This window comes from Cygnus olor, chromosome 1 (genome assembly GCF_009769625.2).
Source record: "Cygnus olor isolate bCygOlo1 chromosome 1, bCygOlo1.pri.v2, whole genome shotgun sequence".
Classification (NCBI taxonomy): Eukaryota; Metazoa; Chordata; class Aves; order Anseriformes; family Anatidae; genus Cygnus; species Cygnus olor.
This window is the reverse complement of record NC_049169.1, coordinates 88,130,138-88,150,744: the sequence shown is the minus strand read 5'-3', so window position 1 is coordinate 88,150,744 and position 20,607 is coordinate 88,130,138. Positions and strand designations below refer to the sequence as shown.

Here is a 20,607-nt window from a genome sequence, read left to right as displayed (position 1 = left end):
TTAATTGTTCTGTCTGCTCTCTGACTGCATTTCTTGCTCTGTTTATGCACATTACAGTAGGCAAATGGCTTTATCAACCATTTTATACCACTTTATAGCAAACTTCAATATGGGAATAAAAATAAACAAAATAGTCCAGTCAATCTGGAGAAGCAAATTATGTTATTTAATCTATTTTCAAATGCCTATTTTGGGAACTTCTCTACATTTCCTCTATGTACAGGGAGGTAACAGCCTTCCCTAATGTAATATATTTACAATTTTTGATGGAATTATTTTCATAAGATTTGAAAAATGCACAAATACTATTGTCTGCTTAAAGTGGAGAAATGACATTAATCCAAATTTACCAGTGGTGGCCTGAGGTTAAATAATATATTCCAAATCATACAGTACATTGGTAAAATAGTCACTTTAGCAACAATGATTCACAACACTTTTTTTTTTTCCAATTTTATTTTAATGCAATTGAAAACTTGAAATCAAATGTTTGGTTCACAATGAAAACTTCTTCATGGGGCTTAGGAAGATTATTGGTTTTGAATTTGATAAAAATAATTGGGCAATAATAATTTTGGATTTCCTGTTATGTTATTTAAATTGTTTACATTTCCTATTGATCAAAAAAAGAGTTATTTGCACACTTCTTCTATAAGCCTCTGAACAATTCCAGTTCTGAGAGATAAACTTCTGCTATTCTGGTCTGTTTTGATGACTTTCTGTACTGCCAACCAAACTACCAGAAGGCTTCCGTTTCCACTAGCAGAAATACTGATCTCAAGATAGTTGTTTGAAATAACTTCATACCAAACTTCTCCAGAAGACCTCTTGATCTCTTTAAGATCTTACTTCTAGTTCCTTCACTATATTAAAGAGGGGAGCTGAAGGATGTTACATATAGACAATATCTGTTGTGTGATTTCTCAGCACCTAGACGTGTCTCACTAGACAGCAGGGATTTGTACACATGTGCTTTCAAAATAACTGTATCAGTCTCAGCGGCACACTGTGTTAAGTTAGCAACTAACTTTTAAATGCAAATACTTTTAAAAGCAAAACTTACAGATTTTTTTAGAGCTTGAAGTAAAGACCCCTGAAGTATATGGAGGAGAGAATTTATTGCAATGAATTTGAAGGAAACTTACAATTCACTAGAATATTTTTCAGAGAATAATCTTTGTTAATTTCTGAATCCTTGTCCTGTCTAAAAATCTGCCTCAACTTGAAAATATCATTAATTTCCTTCCATGATATTAAGACTTCATTGGCAGTTGAACCATGATACTTTTGTATTAGTAAGATCATGTGGCACTCATGGCTGAACTGGGAGTTGAAATTCCTCCAGTCATTCTCTTGCTCAGCCTGTTTCTGAAATTGCGAAAGTTGTGTACTTGTTTCCCCTCTCTTCTTTACCAGCTGGAAAGCAGCCAAACAATGAGCATTAACTTATTTCTGCCTTCTTAAGAGCAACTGTCCCAGGTACAGCACAAGTCCCAGGGCTGCCCAGGCAGACCTGACAAAGAGGGTAAATGCACCCTTACTGTAAGGCAATAATAGTACTAATAATAATAGAGTTAGGGTTACAGTAAGCCTAGAAATATTACCAGGTTTAAAATCAATTTGTTTCAGTAAGCTTGTACATATTTTCAGCATAGTTTTTTGTGTCACTATTTCCATTTCAAAGCCTACTGCAAGCCATTATTTTTCCCCATTTCAGTAGTCCTGTTTCTGTATTCTGTATACTAATTCAAAGCTTAATTCTTTCTTCTGCTGTTGAGGAAGGTTGTTCTGTGTTAGCCTGGTATTAACATAATAAATTTGAGGAGTCTGGTGTGGCTTTCTTTTCACACTAGCTATTCTACAAAGAAGAACAAGGGACATAAAATATACGTATCAATAATAGACAAGAAATTTAATTATACGTACAGTATCTTTGGAAATCCAAGTTGCTTTTAGGTATTGTTGCATTCCTTTTTTAAGTTATTCTGGAAAAACATCTAAAATAAGATGATGGCTATCTCACACTAGACTTGATCTCCTCTGCTTAAGGAGCTGGTAGTTAAGTTTTTCAGCAACTCTCATATCTGTATTAGGCATTTTGCTCTACCTAGGCTTGTGAATACTAAGACATATATATGTTATCCCTTTTCAAACATGCACAGAATTTACGGGGAAGAGAAGACACTAACAATTTTTAATGGCTGGATATTCTGGATTTCTTTACTAGCTCCTGTATCACTCCAGCATTATAAACAGCAAATTATATGCATTTTATATGTTATAAAAATATATATAAATTACATATTGCAATTTCTATACACTAGATGCATGGAATGAGAGAAAAAGAGTGAGGCTTAAACTTTCAGCTGCACTGATTTGCTTTGAGTTCTATCGCTTTTTGTTAGAGTTTAGAAACACACAAAGCTGTTGAACCACTCGTAAGTCCTGTTAACCTGAATAATGGAGTGTTACGAATGCTTAATCCTCAGTAAAAGGAAGGCATTATAACCTTAACTTTTAGAAGCAACCACTGATATTGAGGTATCTCAGTGCCTCAAAATTAGGCAAGTCTTCAGACTCTTAGTCTTAAGATTCTTCCTTAATTCTGACCAAAAGCTAACGTAGCTTTGGTTGTCAACTTCTGACCGAAGTAAGCTTGCCTTTATGGTCTGTTCAATTACACACCTTACACCTTACTTATTATTGTGCAATGCTGGCAACAGATGTCCAAAGTGGACCCGCAAAATTTGAGGCACCCAGCATTTTTAGGAATGTGAGCAAAATGATTTCTACAAGGTCACCGGAACACAAACAAACAAAATAAAACAGATCTAAACTCACTATCTAGTTCTGAACAGCTGTGTGTCATACGTGCATTCCCTAGCCACTCCAGATGATGTCTTGGTAGCTCATTCCTAATTATAAGTACATTCCCCAAACTTCAGAGCTCTGAAAAGGGATAGTCTCTAAAAATTATGGAAGTTGAAAGAACAGTGCCTTTGTTTTAAAAATACAGAGTTTTCCTCACAGAGAAAACCATTAGGTTACCTCTCCTGAAGGGAGGTAAATGCCAAATCTATAATATCAGGCAAATCAAAGCAATTAATATTAATTTAAAGTTATTTAATAATGTATTGTTTGGGTCCTTCTCTGGGTTGTCTCTGTGCAATGCATGGGACTTCATGATGGCAGCTATTCAGCAGAGAGGCAGCACGGTTTCCCTGACAACAGAGCTCCAGCTTGATGCATGAGATGTAATTAAAAGGGCCAGAACATCTCCCTTGCAAGCCAGGTCTCTTCTCATTATAATGCTTCACATCATAGATCACATGGGTGACCAGGCACCTGTGCTCTGTTTACTTTTTGCTTTCCCTAGCCATGCTGAAGAGCAGCAAGTAGAAATTGTGTTCCCCTAATTAGGGAGTTCGCTCACCTTTCAAATAGTAGCCAAGCTGCTGAGGCAGAATCTGTTGTTACAGAACTGCCTCTACACAGGGAAGGGGGAAAAAAACTAAAAGACAGAGAACAAGCTGTCATCAGATATTTTCTTAACTGGCCTGGCTTTGTGGAAACGTGGTTTTTGAAATATTTTCCTTGATTTTGGAAGCTGAAAAAATACATGACTTTTTCCATCTGCCTCATCAGCTTCTCTTCTTTGCGTGAAAAAGGTTAGGTGGTGTAAGTTCTGCAGAGCTGCAGCTAGTGCAGCTTGATCAGTAACACATCCCTTTCAAAGTCATAGCTAAAGAATTTGTCTGAGTCCTGACACCAAAGTTACTATCCACACAACATCACACCACAAAGATGGCAGAATCCGAGACACTTTTTCTATGTTTCATGGAATATTATACTACTATTTCTTAATTGCACGGACTCTTGTATTCTCTTGCATTTGTTAAAATTACCAGAACATTATCTTGGTCTGTTACCAAAAATGACTTATTATTAAACATAAAGCTCTCACTTCAATTTAACTCTTTTTTTTCCCAGGGGAATTTTCGGACAGAGTCAACTATAGACTATCCAGATGCAAACCCCAGTGTGGGGTGGAAGGTGAATGCTAATATTGCAGCCACATGACAAAATCTCTGGGAAGCTTTACCACAAAAGCAACACACTGCAAGAATTAAGATGGGCTTCTCTGTGTACCTTGGGAAATACTGCAAACCATCCCTGCTCATGATATTTGAAGAAAGCAGTACTTAAAACATTATCCCTTTACACTTTATTGGTTGAAGATGCAGTTAAAAGTCTCACCTTGCACTAGAAGTTGAGATTTTCGTTTGGATATTTGATATTTTGGCATTATTGGTCATCTGCCACTTTTCATTGCCTTATGCTGTTATTTCCTGTAAAAATTGCATAATTTGTATGCATAAAAATGATATTTGAGTATTCCATATCTGTAATTCACGTTCCAAAAATAGTGGGAAGTCAATTATGTGCATGCATATGAAAGAACATTAAAAGAACAAAAAAGTTCAAAAAATTTAAGGAATTATTTTTAAAATGTACTATTACAACATTTTATTGTATTCTGTGTGCTCTAAACATGCAGCTAAAGCCCTTGAAATCCAAGTCACTTATAAATTTAAAAATAATGTGGGTATTTCTGACTAAGTTGATGTCCAGAAGAATTTTAAGGAAACTGGAAAGTATGTTTTTATCTCCTTTGTGGAAAAGGTATTTCCTCCTTTTTCCTCCAATTTCTCACAATCTATGAAGACCAACAATTTTCACTGACACTGGATTGCCTTTTGCTGAGTTGTATAATCAAATGAACTCTGAATTTTTCTGTCTGAGTGGCAGTAGTTGAAGTTTTTGAAGTTAGTCTTCCATTACCACTTATAAGTAAAGAAAAACACATCCAAAGTTCATAAAATTCACACAAATATGGTTAGTTTAGACTCCACTCTAAGATTTTTTATCTTTTTTCAAAACTGCAAGCTCTCAGAATCAAGGAACAATTTTGCTGGAATGGTCCCTGTCTTTTATTTACTGGAGTTGGCATTGTAACTCATTTAAACAAAAATAATCTCATGACAATTACTTCCTCAAGATCCTAACAAACTTAAATAATTTTTTAAAATTCCTATAAAAACATTTCATGATCAAATGCAAACATAATTTGGAAAAAGAATGAAAAAAGGGCTTCCATAATGCTAGTGACCCCTAGATTTTCTGAACTGCCCCCCTAGGTTCTAATTATAAATATTTTAAATCCCTGCACATACTTGAATATTACACACAATTGTTCCAATCACTGCTGTTTTTTTTTTTTTTTTTAATGGCTTTGTTGTGAAAATGCTTGAGGTCTTCTTGATATTGACATTTAACACAGTATTCTACTTCTTAAAATACACATAGGAAAATAAACAAGTTACAACACTGGATGTATACAGTAGCTATACCGTTGATGTGTATATTTGTTTGGGCAGAGTTGTGATCTTCAAATTAGGCTCTAGATTTGCCAAATGCCAGGTCAGTAATCAGTAGCATAACTCCATTAACTAGACGCTATACTGAAGGAAATTATTTTTGTTAAGTTAAAAATTGAAAGATACTAGATCTACTAGTGCTACAGGTACTGGACTAATTACTGTGAATGGAAAGCAGGAGAGGGTGGGTGCTTTCTCTGCCTGCTGCCTTCTAACTCTAGCAGAAGCAACAGCCTCTCTGCTGCTTCCCTGAAGATAGGAGAAAACTTGATCTTTCAAAAGTGCCTCCCCAAACAGACTGGATGTCCTCTACCTAATAGCATAAGTATTTTGCAAACGCTGCATGGATTAATATTCTTCAAAGAAAAGGTCACATGAATCCTTTCTAATGGGAAAAGCATTAAGTAATTTAGCTGCCCCAGTTGATAAACACCAACTCCCATAATATTTGTCAGCAGCGGTTTCACCTTAGTTATTAACAGTACTAAATTATTCAGCGGTATTTATACTGTGCTTTGACCTAGTGCTAAGTAGGGATACTATGATTCCTTAACTGGAAGCTGCACACAGACTTTTACCCTTTTTAAGTCATCTTAGGCCTTAGATGGTGAATGATGTGTACTGGATCCACAAACATCATTTAATATCATGTTTTCAGCTTAGTGGAAAGCTGTCACTTTCAGTTTTTAAATAAGGATTCCTGACGTTTCTACTTTAACACACTGTAGCTCCAAGTTACATTTGTCCTCGTTTCCTATTCATTACAAACTTTTTCCTTTATATTCACTTCCCAAAAATCAAAAGGACGTATTCTGTTCCCAATATATCTCTGTCACTGTTAACACGAAAGCATGTAAGTAACCAAGGACAAAATCTGAGTATGTATGTATGCAGTAAACCTCTTAAGTTACATCTTGGAAAAGCATCATCACAAAAAGTATCTATAGACCAGTCTGATTTATAAGTCTACAGACTGGTCTAAAAAGTCTATAGACTGGTCTCTTCAGTCCTTCTTTCAGTACAGATGACGGCAGAAACTAGAGTGAAGTCTCATTAGTAAGACTTCATTATCTTGACAACAGATTACCAACATTTATTAGTAGAATGAAACATTGTTATAGTTAAAATTATACCTTTCAGGATAAAGAAACACTGTGATGCAGTAACTTTAACTTTTCATTATGCCTGCTCATTTATTTGCTAATTCACAAAATTCTGTAAACCTCTGTAATTCTCCAAGTGGGTTGTGAGAATTAGTGAGAGTCTAATGTATTGTAGTGATAGCATTGTTCGCTGTGTAATAAAGAATACAGTAATTAAGTAGTACTTAAAATATACGGTCAAGCCCACCTATCAGGTCTCTTAATGAAACAGTCCTTTTAAATGGATAGTGTTTGTTTTTTTTTTCTATGCACCAAAACATCTTGCATTAGCTCAGTCTAAAAGTGCTCATTTAATATCACTTGTAATAATAGGGTTTCCATTTTTAATGTCAAGAGAAAATCACTAGTTTCTTGCTCCACAGAGAACTTTAGGTCCATTATTGCACATGGCACAAGCGGATTTGCAAATTTAAACAGACTTTTCAGCAATAGTTATTGACTTCAGTGTAGTTGGACAGTGTGGGTATGGTAAGAAGTATTATACATTTAGTTATATGCATAAAAGGATTTGAAAATCTTCAAGATACCAAAAGTCTTTAAGTTTTTAAGAGATTCTTTTTAGAATAACAGGGTCATACAAAAGTGAAAATTCCCTCTATGTACTGTACTTCAACTGCCATAAATAAGGTTTCTTGATGGTGACTCCTTACCCACAATAACATGTCTATTTCTTCCCTGAGACTACCAAAGAAGGGATAGAGCATCACAGGGTTGATGATAAAACCAGCACAGCCAAAAGCGACTTACATGGATCAAGGAAAAAAGGTTTCCAAGATTTATGATGTCTGTAGGTATACATGTCTCGAAAAACCTCAAGCAGGCAAAGCTATTATCATGCAAACTTAGAAAATGCTTAAAGAAAAGTATGAATAGTAAGTGCTACATCAAGAATGTATATAAGAACAGGCAAAAATACTGTTGACACATACTCTGCTCTTAATCTTATTAAAATACCAAAAAAAAAAAAAAAAGTAAAAAAATGGGTTTGAGAACGGAGGAGCAGCTGGAAGCCTTACCACAGTATCGCTTTGTACTCTTATTCTATGTAATTCTCAGTACTGGCTTCTCTGGACATTTGTGGTAACTTCTTACACTCAAACAACTTGGTACCCCCACTGTATAGCAGAAACCTGAGTTGCTGAATGTCTGGTAAAAAAACTTTAGGTAGAGCTAGAAGCAATGATGATAAAAAGCTTAGCATGTGAATAATGTCTCACAAAACAAACTGGGCTATTTTATCAGTCCAAGAGTCCACATGAAATTTGCTGGTACTAAATCTCTGATCCAACAGGTACTGTGTAGTACTCTCCAATTGTAGAATAATTTCTGCTTTCTGGTATGGGGGATTGTGTTGTATTCAAATCACTGGAGATGCAATCCATCTGGAGCTGCCCATACCCAAGCCAGCTACCCACGCTGCCTTCACACAGGGACAGAAACAGAAATTTCTGAGGCAGCATTCATCTCGCTCTAAAGCAGACATTGAAAACAGGGTGGATGACTGCCCCACTGTTTCTTCTTTATGTGTCAGCACTATAAACAACTTAAGTGACCACATATACAAACACATTACTTTCTCTTCTTGATCTTTCTGAGGGTTATCCTCTGAATGTGTAAAATGTTAATGGAACTACTGTCTCAACTACAGACAAACTTGCCTTCAAGGTTACCCTGAAATTATTTCTGCAGTCTAAAGCCCTCTGTATGCCAGCAACAATCATACCATTTGGGGCATTTTGCCACTTGCATTGTACTCCATTGCTTTATTCCTTGTGCTCCTTATATTATATATATAGTTCATATCATATATATATATATAGTTATATACATATATATATATATATATATATATAGTTATATATATATAGTTCATTATATATATAGTCCATATTATATATATAGTTCTTTGATTAGTGATGGTCCTTGTGTTGTAACAGATGTAGACCACTGAACACCAAGTTATAGAAGTCAAATCAATGTTATGTGGCATGATGCCCTATTGTGACCATATAAGGTTCAGCCCCTCACTTATACTTCCATGGTTGTTTATGTTTATGATGCAATCCTCAAATGAACAGGAAATCTATACCTCAAATAATATTACCTCTGGACAATCAAAAGAGAAAACTACAAACAGATAGAAAGAGTTGCTGGCAATCATGTATGGAGAAACCATAATGGAGCCCTGTGGCTTCATCTCAGTTGGTCATGCTGCATTTCTTTCTGACAATCAGAAACTTTATATTCTCAACACATTGAGAACATCATCCCTACATTATGTTTTTTAGACTTAGAACCTCTTTGTATCATCTAACAAATGTTGGTTTACAGATCTGTTTTTATACAATCCGCCACTGCCAATTTAAGGTTGTGAGCAGTATTTTTCTGTACTCTTCTTGTGGAGTCTGAGTTCCCCAGAACTTTTTGTTTTGTTCTGATTTCTCATTTATTCCTGCACAATAATGGATTTAATTTAAATTTAACATTATTGGGTCAATATTACTTTCCCAGAGAGCTTTCCGCTTGATCTTTACAGCAGTCTTAGCAAAGCTGCATTTCTGCAAACTTCTGATGAAGTTTGGTGTTGTTTTTATAGTGCTATTATGTTCCCTATACATGAAATATTAAGCTTATGACAGGTTGCCAGTCTGGAGGCAACATGGTTTAAATGGTTTAAATGCCTCAGGGGTGTCATGCCAATCAATTCCCTTGTCTCTTTTTACCAGCCATAGAAATATGTATCAATGAAGGGTCAATAATTAAAGAGAGAGGAAGAATTATAAGGGACAAGAAAACGTCACAAGAGTGGGAATTCAATAGAAAAGAGTTAAGAGAAATCCAGTCTGCATAATCTAGTTCTCCAAACCACAGTAATTGCAGTGTGCCATTTATAAATTGCCACACATTTTTTCCTCACTTGCCTCATTTTGGAACTTCAAAATATCTAGTTTGATCTGAAGATATCAAAAGCTGATGTGAAGGGCTGCAGAAATGAAAACTATCCCTCCATGCAAGTCCTGTAGTATTCAGGAATTATTTTGATTGCTGTTACTGAAATCACATCAGAGCAGCCCTCCTAGTTCATTCAGAAACAGACAGGAAAGGAGTAAACGTTCTCCAACTTCTTAGACTGAAGTTTCTAAAGAACACAAATTTCAGGTATGTCAGAGGAGAGTATCCTCCACCAGTTAAGTTGCTTTAAACATACAGAATTCCTCACATCTCTAAGGAACATTGGAGAGGAAGGAAAAGACAAAGAAATATTGTCAGGCAGTTTTTGCTTTCAGAGAAGACCAACTTCTACCTACTCAGCATGGTCCCTCTCAACTTGTTTTTTATGTATTTTCAGAACCACGTGGATCTACCTAGAGCATGAACCTGGAAAGGACAATTATCATCTCTCTGACAGTTAGCATCCTCAATCAACCTCAGCTTTATTTGCTATTCCATTTATCTAACCACTTCTTTCATTTGATCTCCTTTCTGTCTTTCCCTTCTTATCCTCTGAATTGCACAGTGAAAGGCAAAACAAATTCTGTAATGAGTTCCCCATATTTATCGCCATGTTCAGGTCTGTATTTCTACCACACTCTCAGGTAATCAGGAAAGCATAACAACCACTTCTCAGAACAGGTACTGGATTTTCTTATCTCATTTCGAACATAGAAACATCTGTGGCAAAGTTCACAGAGGCTCAGCCAGAGCCATTGTAGTGGTCACTTTAACACTACCTTTAAGCACAGCTCTTTCCATACTCACGTATCCATATTCACATTCACATCTATATTCATATTCCAAATTAGATACTCACTTATATGTAGTTGCAAGGTAAAGTTTTCTCCAAAAGTACAGCGAGTAAAGAATAAAGTCATGGACAACTCAAAATCATGACAAGGACAGATGACGATCAGATATTAAAAGCAGCTTAATAAGCAAAGTTGAAACAGCTTGCACTCTGAATAAATTCTATATAAGGTTTGTACACAGGTCCTACAGAGTTTTGTCCTAGCAATTGTCAAAAGTTAAGTAAATCCAGATTTGTGTGAAATACTGATTAAAATAATAAATTTGTGTATCCAGTTGACAGCCAGAATTCTTTTTTTTTTTTTTTTTACTAGTATGAAAACAAAATCAGCTTGACATTATACATATACCTTAAGAAAAATTACATTTTTCATGTTTTTGTTGGTCACAAAGGTTTATGCTAAGGAGATATCTCCTAAGGTATTGCACTCTGGCACAATGCAAACCTAACTTTACTTATTCTTAAAAACAATAACATTTATTTCCAAGCAGTTCCTTAATTTCTGGCCATTTTTATGTCACCTCACTTGCTAAAAGGCTAACAATGTTCTCAAATATTATTGCAAGAGCTCAGCTGCATACAGAAAACCTTAGCTATGTCCAGATGCTCATTTGTATGTCCAGTTTTAAACATCAGTTACTTGCAATAATTTCAGATAATAGATTATTTCATTCATGGCCAGGTAGAAGCCAGTAATCTTCTGTAATGGATATTATTTCACTATAGTCTATTTATAAACATTTGTTTACAATTATGTAATAGTTAGCACTGAAGTTACAATAACTTCTACAGAATTGAATTTATCAATAACTGAAGTCTTGGAGCACTCAAAGGCAGTCATTTGTGGAGTACAGTGCTATTAAACAATCTCTCTTTTTTTTTGTTGAAATTCAGCTCATATAAAAAACTTAAATATCCAGAAATTAATATATCAGCAATTTTACTTTGAACCTTAATATATGGAGTATTTTTTTGCTTCAATTTCATCTACATTTGCAGCAGAGGCTCAGTGGCAAGATTTGTTAGATTAGTTAGCCAAACTTTTCATTGCAATCCCAAAAGGATAAGCAGTAGCATTCAAAACCTTGCTTGCCAGCACTCTAACTGCTAGAGAGCAGTTTCCTGAAGATCTAGTAATTATTTATAAATTGCATTTAGGTCCCAGATACTTTGTACTCCAAATTAACATACACAAAATATGCTTAAATTCTAAGTTAAAAGGAAAAAAAAAAAAAAGATTATGATAGCTACATGTAGATTGACCTCAGTTTGCCCAAAAAGTTTCCTTCCTTTCCTTATCTCTTTCTTGGATGGGTAGTATGTAAAGTATTCAGTGTCATCTGAAGGGGTATCAACAGGCTTTCTACAAGTGTATCAAACACAGTGAGTATAAATTCATAATAGGTAATGGAGCATAAAGACTAAAATCCCATTACAAGCGCTGTCAGAGATTTTGTAAGCATTTAGAGATTAAACTCAAAATATTATAGACCAGCAGAATTACCATAACCATGGGACTGGACTGTAATCTGATGTAAAGGATCGTTATTTTTCACTTACCAAGCTTCAGAGTACTTTGGAGATATGTGGTCAGAAGTGCTGTCCTGAGCAAACAATGCTTCTGGCTGTATTATCTGAAGACTCTGAATCCTGGTCACCCACACATTCTGATCTTCTTTGGATTTCTGAATTTGAAAAAAACAAAACAAAACAAAACAAAAACACATTTGGTTATAATTACCTTCAGGTTACCTATTTACTTTTGCCTTCTGAATTTCCTCATATCCCACTGTTCATAAATACCTATATCTATATGGATCTATCTTTTTAATCTCCCCAGATACAACTTAATACTAAACTGAGAGTTTAGTATTTCATTTTTGAATCGTTCTTTTCATTTTTTCCCCTTATAACTTAGAATATCTGTTAAACTTGTAATTAATTTTAATTAGCTACAGGCTATCAGTGCTAAAGATCTGTAATTTATACCTCTTCTTCATGCCTGTGGAAAAATAACTCTAAAATTGACCTATTTAAAAAAGGTTATAATCAAACTGCTTTGCTTAATAGTGAGCTTGTTCTGAAGGAATACTAAAGCTGAAGCAGAGGGTAAATGTATTTGGAAAGGGTAGTTTTATTCCCTCCACAGGAGAAAAAAAAAAGGAGGACTGATGTGTTATCAAAGATGATATTCTTACATACTGAAAAATGTCTGAGAGGATAACGGTGTTTAACTGGTTTATGATTTTACTATTGACTCTAAAATACAAAGGAAAAATATAAAACCCTTCCAGTGTAGCATAAAGTTAATCCCTGTAAGAAGGTAATGAAGCTGCTAATGTTTGACTAAGTATCATCCTTAGCTAACACACTGCTATGCAGACATAGAAGAGCAAATGACTTAGCTCAGTGTCTCACACAAGTGAACATTTATTACAGTAGGGCAGCAAACGCCAGTAAGAATATCAGTCAGATTACTCTGATGAGGGTTGTCGTTACACAAGACGTAGCACAGCTGAAACCCCAAGAACTGCTTCTAATTATAAGCAGAGGAGACACCTACACTTACAACGAAATCTCTACAACAGGTTTTCTTCCTGCTTGACCTTAACTCCTCTTAGCCACTTAAAGTGATTTTCCTTATTCGCTTGATTATTCATCATCTTATGCCTAGGCTTGGCAGTTGAATCAATGTTTCCAATAAGTTGTCATACAAAACAAAACAAAAAAAAAGAAAAACAAGACACAAAAATACATACAGTGATTCTCTTTTGATTGCTATTTACTGCTATTGCACATTTTATAGAGATTACCTTGCATACCTTGCAGTATTACGAGACAGCAGGGGGCCACATAATGTAAGACATAGGGAAAATGTCTGAACTCAAAATGGATCATAAAAGGTAGTCAGAAGTACAGAAGACAGCAATAAAATTTTTGAAGGTAAAAATGTGAAAGAATGATAGTGGCAAGGAAGTTAAAATTTTAATATTTACAATAACATAATTTGAAGTGCCTAGAAAAGCAAATATTCTTCAAAACCTTTAAAGTCTGGTAATTCCATAAAATTAAATACTACAGCAAAAGAATCTTAGAAGACACTATTGTGGAATAGCGATTAGATTATTTGTTGCAAGTAAAAGTCTTTTAGACCACCTCCTGCAGTTGTTTATAAGGGAATCTCATCCAACTATTTTTTTGCAAGTTAGATATTTTTTTTCCCAAATAAATATTTGTTCATGTCACAAGTTGGTCCAAAATGACCACCACTAATAATGAAGTATCTCCTGAAATATATGAACTCTAAAGTTTGATAGACTGCAATCAATGAACACACTTCTGCAATCACTACCATGAAATCAGTAAATGTAGACACAATTACCATTGTTTTCAAGAGTTTACATGTTAGAACCCCTCACTGAGAAAACCCCACTCTGGAATAATAAAATCTCCTACAAAAAATATGCACCTCTCAAGAGTCATTTGTTAGTAAGTATGAGGACTCTAATGAAAAAATACATCTTCACTTGTTGAATCCTCCAACCTATCTCATAGAATCATAGAATTGTTTAGGTTGGAAAAGACCTATAAAATCACAGTCCATAATCCTAGTCCAATCGTTAAGTTAACCTAGCACTGCTAAACCTACCACTAAACCATGTCCCTAAGCACCATATCCACACATCTTTTAAACACCTCTAGGGATGGTCACTCAACTACTTCCCTGGGCAGCCTGTTACACAGCCTCACAACCCTTTCAGTGAAGACTTTTTTTTTTTTTCTGAAAATCCAACCTAAACCTCCCCCGGTGCAACCTGAGGCCATTTCATCTTGTTCTACAGCTTGTTGCTTAGGAGAAGAGACCAACCATCACCTCTCTACAACCTCTTTAACAACAGTTTTTACAAAAATTTCAAGAACTGAACAGAATTAGCATACATTTCTCCATCATACTCAAATCTTACACGAGGTGATGTAAGCTCTACTTGATATTTGCTGTGGGACTGGTAACAGTACAAAGGATTTATCTGCTTTTCAGAATGTGGCTCCAATACAGTGATTTTCTTAGATGAAGTCAACCAAATATACACGTAATATTGGAAATACATTATCTTTTTACTTATTTTAGGGGAAAAAAAAAAAAAAAAAGGTAAGGATATGTTAAAAATTGATGCAACTTAAACACTGGCTACAAATAGAAAAAATCAAACCAAACCACAAAAACTCTATGTCCTTTCTTGGAATCTTGAGAAAATGCTGAATATACCCCCCAAAAATAATAAAAAAATAAAAAAAATCTGAGCTATTACTGTACACTATGGTGGATAAGCCTCACGATAAATTGTCCAGAGTCATGGGGAAAAAATAATTGCTGTATGTTGGAACAACTTAAAAAACATATCGTCTAAGAGATATGAGGTATTGCAAGTAGTAATGAATAACTTAATGCATTTGAGAAGTGTGATGTATACAGAGATATAAAGGTTATAAAATTTATTGGGTAACAGGTTTCTAAACAAAGAACTGAATAAGTTTTTGAAAAATCAGATATCAAAATACTTGGAGTCATACAGAATACTACTGTTGGTGTTTTGATATAATCTTCATAAAAATGAAAGTGATTTAATGCTCTACTTGATAAACTTATACTCAAAAAAATAAGATAACAATGCTAAGTTATTACAAAAGTGAACAGCAATTATTTTCTGTGTTTAGTAACCTGACAGTACATGTGCTATTTCTGCCTGTAACATCTGTAACTGGTGAGCATCTGTATAGTTTATTCTGGAAAGCTGAAGAAAATATGAATCTGGCTATCTACTCCATTCTACTGCAGCTGCAAAATCAACACTTTAGGCAATAAAAGAGAAGGTGTTTGATTTAAAAATTTTCTGGATTCCAAATATTTACTTTCTTCATAAGTATCTTAAAAAAAAAAAAAAAGAAAAAGGTGGTCATTTTATTTATTTTCCTCCAGTTGCAAATGTTGGTTACAGGTAACTATGTGCATTTTATAATAATAATTTTATAATAAAATTTAATAATATTTACCTCAAATGTTTTTAAAATATATCTATATGATATATTGACTGTATTTTCACTGGATAAGTATTAAATATACAATATGTTTTCACATGAATATTCAAAATACATGAATTTTAGCAATCAGTTTTCATTACAAATGCTAAATTCTAACACCTCTATCTTTGCTGCTAGAGTTCTAAGTTATTGTTGCTCCTCTCAGAATATACCAGGATAATACTGTTTAATAATAATCCTATATATAGATGGGGGACATCAAAATGGAAACACAAAGAGACGTAAAATGCTCAGCAAGTCAAATTTGCAAATATAAACCAGATCTGAACCCGAGTACCTTCCAAATTTTGAACTTTCCCTGTTCTCTGATATGGAAGAAAAAAAAAAGACTGTTTATTATCATTCCTTGTATGAATCAGTATGACTCAACAATCTCTTGAACTTCTACATAGTAGGGAAAGCAAATTCCAAGTGTAAATATTTCACAAATGATCTATTTTTATTGTATGTATCGAGCATTGTGTATACCCCATCAACATTCAAAAAGACTTGATAGCTGTGATTATATTTTCACAGTTGAGAGCACAGTGTTTCAATACCAACAATTCACATCAACACAGAGTGAGTACTCATATTTCCTAACATAGTCAAAGGTCACGTAGTAATTGTGCAAGAGAAAAAGACACAGAACTAGATAGATGGACAAATAAAATTCTCATGCTGCCACAACTACAAAATCAATCAAAACAGGTCAGTTTGAATGATTCAGTGAGACAGTTGATAAAAGTATTGAGAATTTTTACTCCTTATTAGGTATAAGAAGAATAAAATTAATAAAATAACAAAAAACATGTAAATATTACCTGTGGATAAGAAAATTCCTTGCCAAAAGCCTTCCTTTCAAAAATTTATATATGAATGATTCAATGTACTGTAATTAGATGAGAAGCACCAGCTAGTCTATATTTTGAGACATGAAGTGAAGGCACCTACTGGCTTGTAGAATATTAGAAAGTTCAGCTATTTATCTGTCAAAAGTAGCAATGAGGTCACAGTAGTGTTTTTCTCCCTACTCCCGTCTTTGACTTTGAAGTCACTATCACAGTAAAAAATAATGTAGACATCACATTTAACTACCATTTTTTTTCCTTTCCCAAGAAACAGGATAATTTTGTTCAAAATAAACAGACAGGGATTCATTTGACATTCACATTGCAGGACAATGGGCCACACATAGAAGTTCCAACACAGGAAAGTACAATAAGTTATTAGGGAAATAAATCACTGTGAGGGTATTCAAACACTGAAACAGATTGCCCAAAGATGTTATCAAATCTTTATACATTGTAATATTCAAAACTTGATTAATCAAACAATCTGATTCATCCTCGAGTCTCTGACCCCAGATGACCTTCAGAGGTTTCTTCTAATCTATAGGAAAGAAGTGGGCATTGATGGGTTAGGGAAACAATGAAAAAGGTGACAGTGATTCTGTTCCTCTCTTGGAAGAAACTTCCAATTTCCAGGAACAGGTGGCTCAGAAATCTCTACTTCTTCTCTATTAGTTTTCCTCAAGAAGTGGACAATGCCAAGGAACCAAGAGGAGGGGAAGAGACATATTCACACAAAAACAAGTTTTCATATTCTCTTGTATTGTAAACTTTATATGCAAAGCCTGCTTTAGATTAAATGTTACGTGGGGAGCTAGTGAACAGAACAGGGCAGCACCAGGGGCACTACTGTTTTCTTGTCAACTGTGTTTTTAGCATTCATTGTCCAGTAGATGAATTCTCTGAGGAAATGCCCCTTGAGGCAGAAGAGCAAAAAGTCATCACCAGTCTCAAACAGACTAACCAAAGTTATTTAATTTATTGAGTGTACTGGTCCTTCTGTGTCTCCAAGCAGAAAAGTCATGTGCCAGGAGTAAATATTAAAAATCAGAGCCAGCTTCCAACACTGTCTTTTTAGTGTCTGAAAACAAAACTTCTTTCTTTAAAAGAACAGGCTCCTAGCACCTTACTAAATACACTTACTTTATCAAGAAACAAAATAGTATCAAGATTGAGTGTATGTAGAGAAATTAAGGAAATGTACACATTATGGCCACAAATAAGATTATCTCTGAGAAGATACTTATGTATTTAAATAATATTCTGAAACTAGAATTGATTTTAAACCTAAGTATAGCAGGACAAGTCATTTTGTCATGGCCCTTCAGGCTCATATATCTGCATTGTTTCCAAAATTTAGTATTTACCTTGAAGTTCAATGAATACTATCAAAAATTACCTGCCAACATGCTCATAATGAAAAATGACTGACACTGGTGGTTATGATTCTAAGTTTTATAACAAATATTTGAAAGTGTGTGCACTCCTGCTAGTATTCACACAACACTTAAAATTCAGTCACCTCTTTGGAAGTTGGCATAAGATACACCCTTTTTAATTACTGAAATTGTTTAAGGCATCTATTCAGGCATCAGAAGCATCAACATACATATTAGATCTATAAACATACAAGCTGCATCAACAAAGTACATGTAAACTTCTGTCCTGATTTGATTGTCTAAATAATTTTAATCTAAATTATGACATTACATATAGAGTGCAATCTAAGGAAATCACAGTAGTATCTAGGAAGCATTTCTTATTCAAAGGACAGGCTAAATTTACAAGGCTGTTATTTTTTATAAATAGTTCTGCCTTAGTAATTACCTTCATTTGAAGTAATATTTAAGAAAGTGAGATTACTGCTTAGCTAGTTTTAGTCCAGAATCTGAAAATCTGACTTGCTTGTTTGAGAGATAAAACTTTCTGAAATTTTAAAATCTGAAAAACTTCCAGAATTGACAAAGAAAAGAAATCAAGGAGTCTGAGGATAATTGGCAGTTCCTTTCATCTCGTCTCCACTGAGCAAAATCATTTAGGGGCCCTGATGGGAAGCACAGGGTGTTGACTGCCTTTGAAAATCTGTGTTTCAGGGCCCCCCTCCCTTATGTAACAACAGTTCTACTTCAAGATCCTAATCTTCAGGTGTAAAGCATGGTTGACTGACTGACCAGAATGGGGAATATCTATAGAGGCAGTGGGGACAGAGGTGAAAACCAGAGCTTGGAGAGCCTTGTAAGCTCCTGTTTCATTCCCGGAAGGAAGTGACCATAGAATTCTCCTCAATACTGAAGAAGTTACCCAGAATCCTTCCCTTGTTCTCTCAGGCCACAAGTAAACAGGCCACTTCAGACCTTCACCTTAGGCATAATTCAATGGTAAATGCTATTTTCCATCTTATTGCCACTTCTGAAATATGTGTGCAATAGGAATGCTATGAAAACACTGACAATTTATTTCAATGTAATGGATGTATGATGTCATTGGTACTTCCTTCTTAATTCCAATTATTGACACTAACACAAGTTTCCACTCCTGTTATGCCACTTTGATAATTGTTCTGTCTCGGCATGGCTTATACTCTGCTCATTGCTGCAACCTGGCTGCACTTCATTACCTGGCAGGCCATGGCCTTGCCCTCCAAGTTTGGAACAAAGACTGATGTGTTCCAAGGGTCAAGATTTTATTTATTTGTTTTGTGTCTCTAAGGAAATGGATTTATCCACTGAAATGTTGTTTTTGAGTATCAACCTGGGATTGTAGAACCCATCCTTACAGCTGCTTTCCGTTGCAAAATCTGCTTCTTCAATCTTTCATTGGCTAATAAAATTCTAAGGTACAGCAAATAGAAACAAAACAAGTCTGTCAACATGACACCGCATCACATTGTGATTCACATACAATTGCTCTGTCATGAGTTCAAAGGATTTGTTATATCATCTTGTTATCGTATCATGTCTTGAGTCTAACTCTCAATAACAGAGTGTGTTTCAGTGCTGTTTCTTTTATATCACGGTGTTATTTAAGGTAAAATAAAGCCTTTATTCTTCCTGGTTCATCTGTTTGTTTTCCTGAATTAGCAATAAAACTACCATGAGTGGTAAATAACTTAGAATGAAATTTAAGGCACATTAATTTTTAATGATTTTCCCACACTTCATTTTACTTTGGCTATATGCATTGTTTGCCTTCTTAATTTTTCTGTTTAGTGAATTTATTCCCATATAAATCTATAATGCTTCTTTTATAGGGAAAAGATACTGAGCAAGTCCTTTCTTGCATAGAAATCATTGATCATTTATTTACAAGTTAAGTAGTAGATAGTGGAAGAAGAGTAACACAGAATGCACCCTGTTACATGTAAATACGTGATTATTTTTGTCTTCTACAACCTCTCTTCTTGTTGAAGGTAATTACTTTTGGGTCTACTATATTAACCATAATTATCAACTAATGTGGAGGAACATGCATTTAATTTGTAATTAAGTGGTATTTACTAAGTCAAACCTATCAGTAGCTAGTATTTAAAGGAAAAGGTCTTCTACTAAATCTGTGATTATAAATTTTCAGTTTCATCTAGTATTTCTGGTACAACATTGCACTGGTTTTCCAAACCTTTTCTCATAATAGATTCATGCCAGAGTAAGCAAGTTTACAGTGGCAGAGTGAAAAGTTTTGAGGGAAAAAAAAAAAAAAAAGCAAAGCAATAAAGATGAAAATTTCTTAAATGTCCTTTTTCCTGTCTAGTGTAAGATAAAAAAAAATAAAAAATAAAAAAAATCAAGACATCAACAGCGTTTATCTTGTCTATAACTTAAAAGAAAACTTCATTTCATTTCAGCCTATTCTTACAAAATTGCAACTGGCCCTCAGCTACAAGAACATATTTTTTTGACATATTGAAAGTATATTGGTAATGTTGGATCAGCTACACACTGAATGATACCTGAACAGTTCCTTTAGAGTTTTTGTTTGTTTGTTTGTTTGTTTTTGGCCAACGTTATTTTTCTTAAGACATAAAAGTTTCATCCCCCAAAACAAAGCCCAGATCATTTATTCTGTTACCTTTTCTGTTCTTCTTCATAAATTATGAAGTGTAACAGACAATGAAAACAGAGAAATTGTTCAAAACGATAGTTTGAGCTTGTAGCTGATATTTGTCAAGCACTTTGAGGCTCATGTAAGTCTGATTTCCCCTCTCTTATTCACGAGTTTCAGTGAAATAATTTTTTGAAGTGTGGTCTTGACAAAATGTAGTACAAGCTTCCTCT

The 20,607-nt window shown here is 34.5% G+C and overlaps 1 long non-coding RNA gene across 10 annotated transcripts in view; it reads right to left on the bottom strand.

Moving 5' to 3' along the window:
* Nucleotides 1-20,607, bottom strand: part of LOC121075104 — a 201,482-nt gene that overhangs the window by 144,515 nt on the left and 36,360 nt on the right. For all 10 annotated transcript variants that reach the window (XR_005822726.1, XR_005822738.1, XR_005822731.1 and 7 more), the window contains one exon: nucleotides 11,967-12,091. This is a non-coding gene — a long non-coding RNA (uncharacterized LOC121075104). The remainder of the gene's footprint in view (nucleotides 1-11,966; nucleotides 12,092-20,607) is intronic.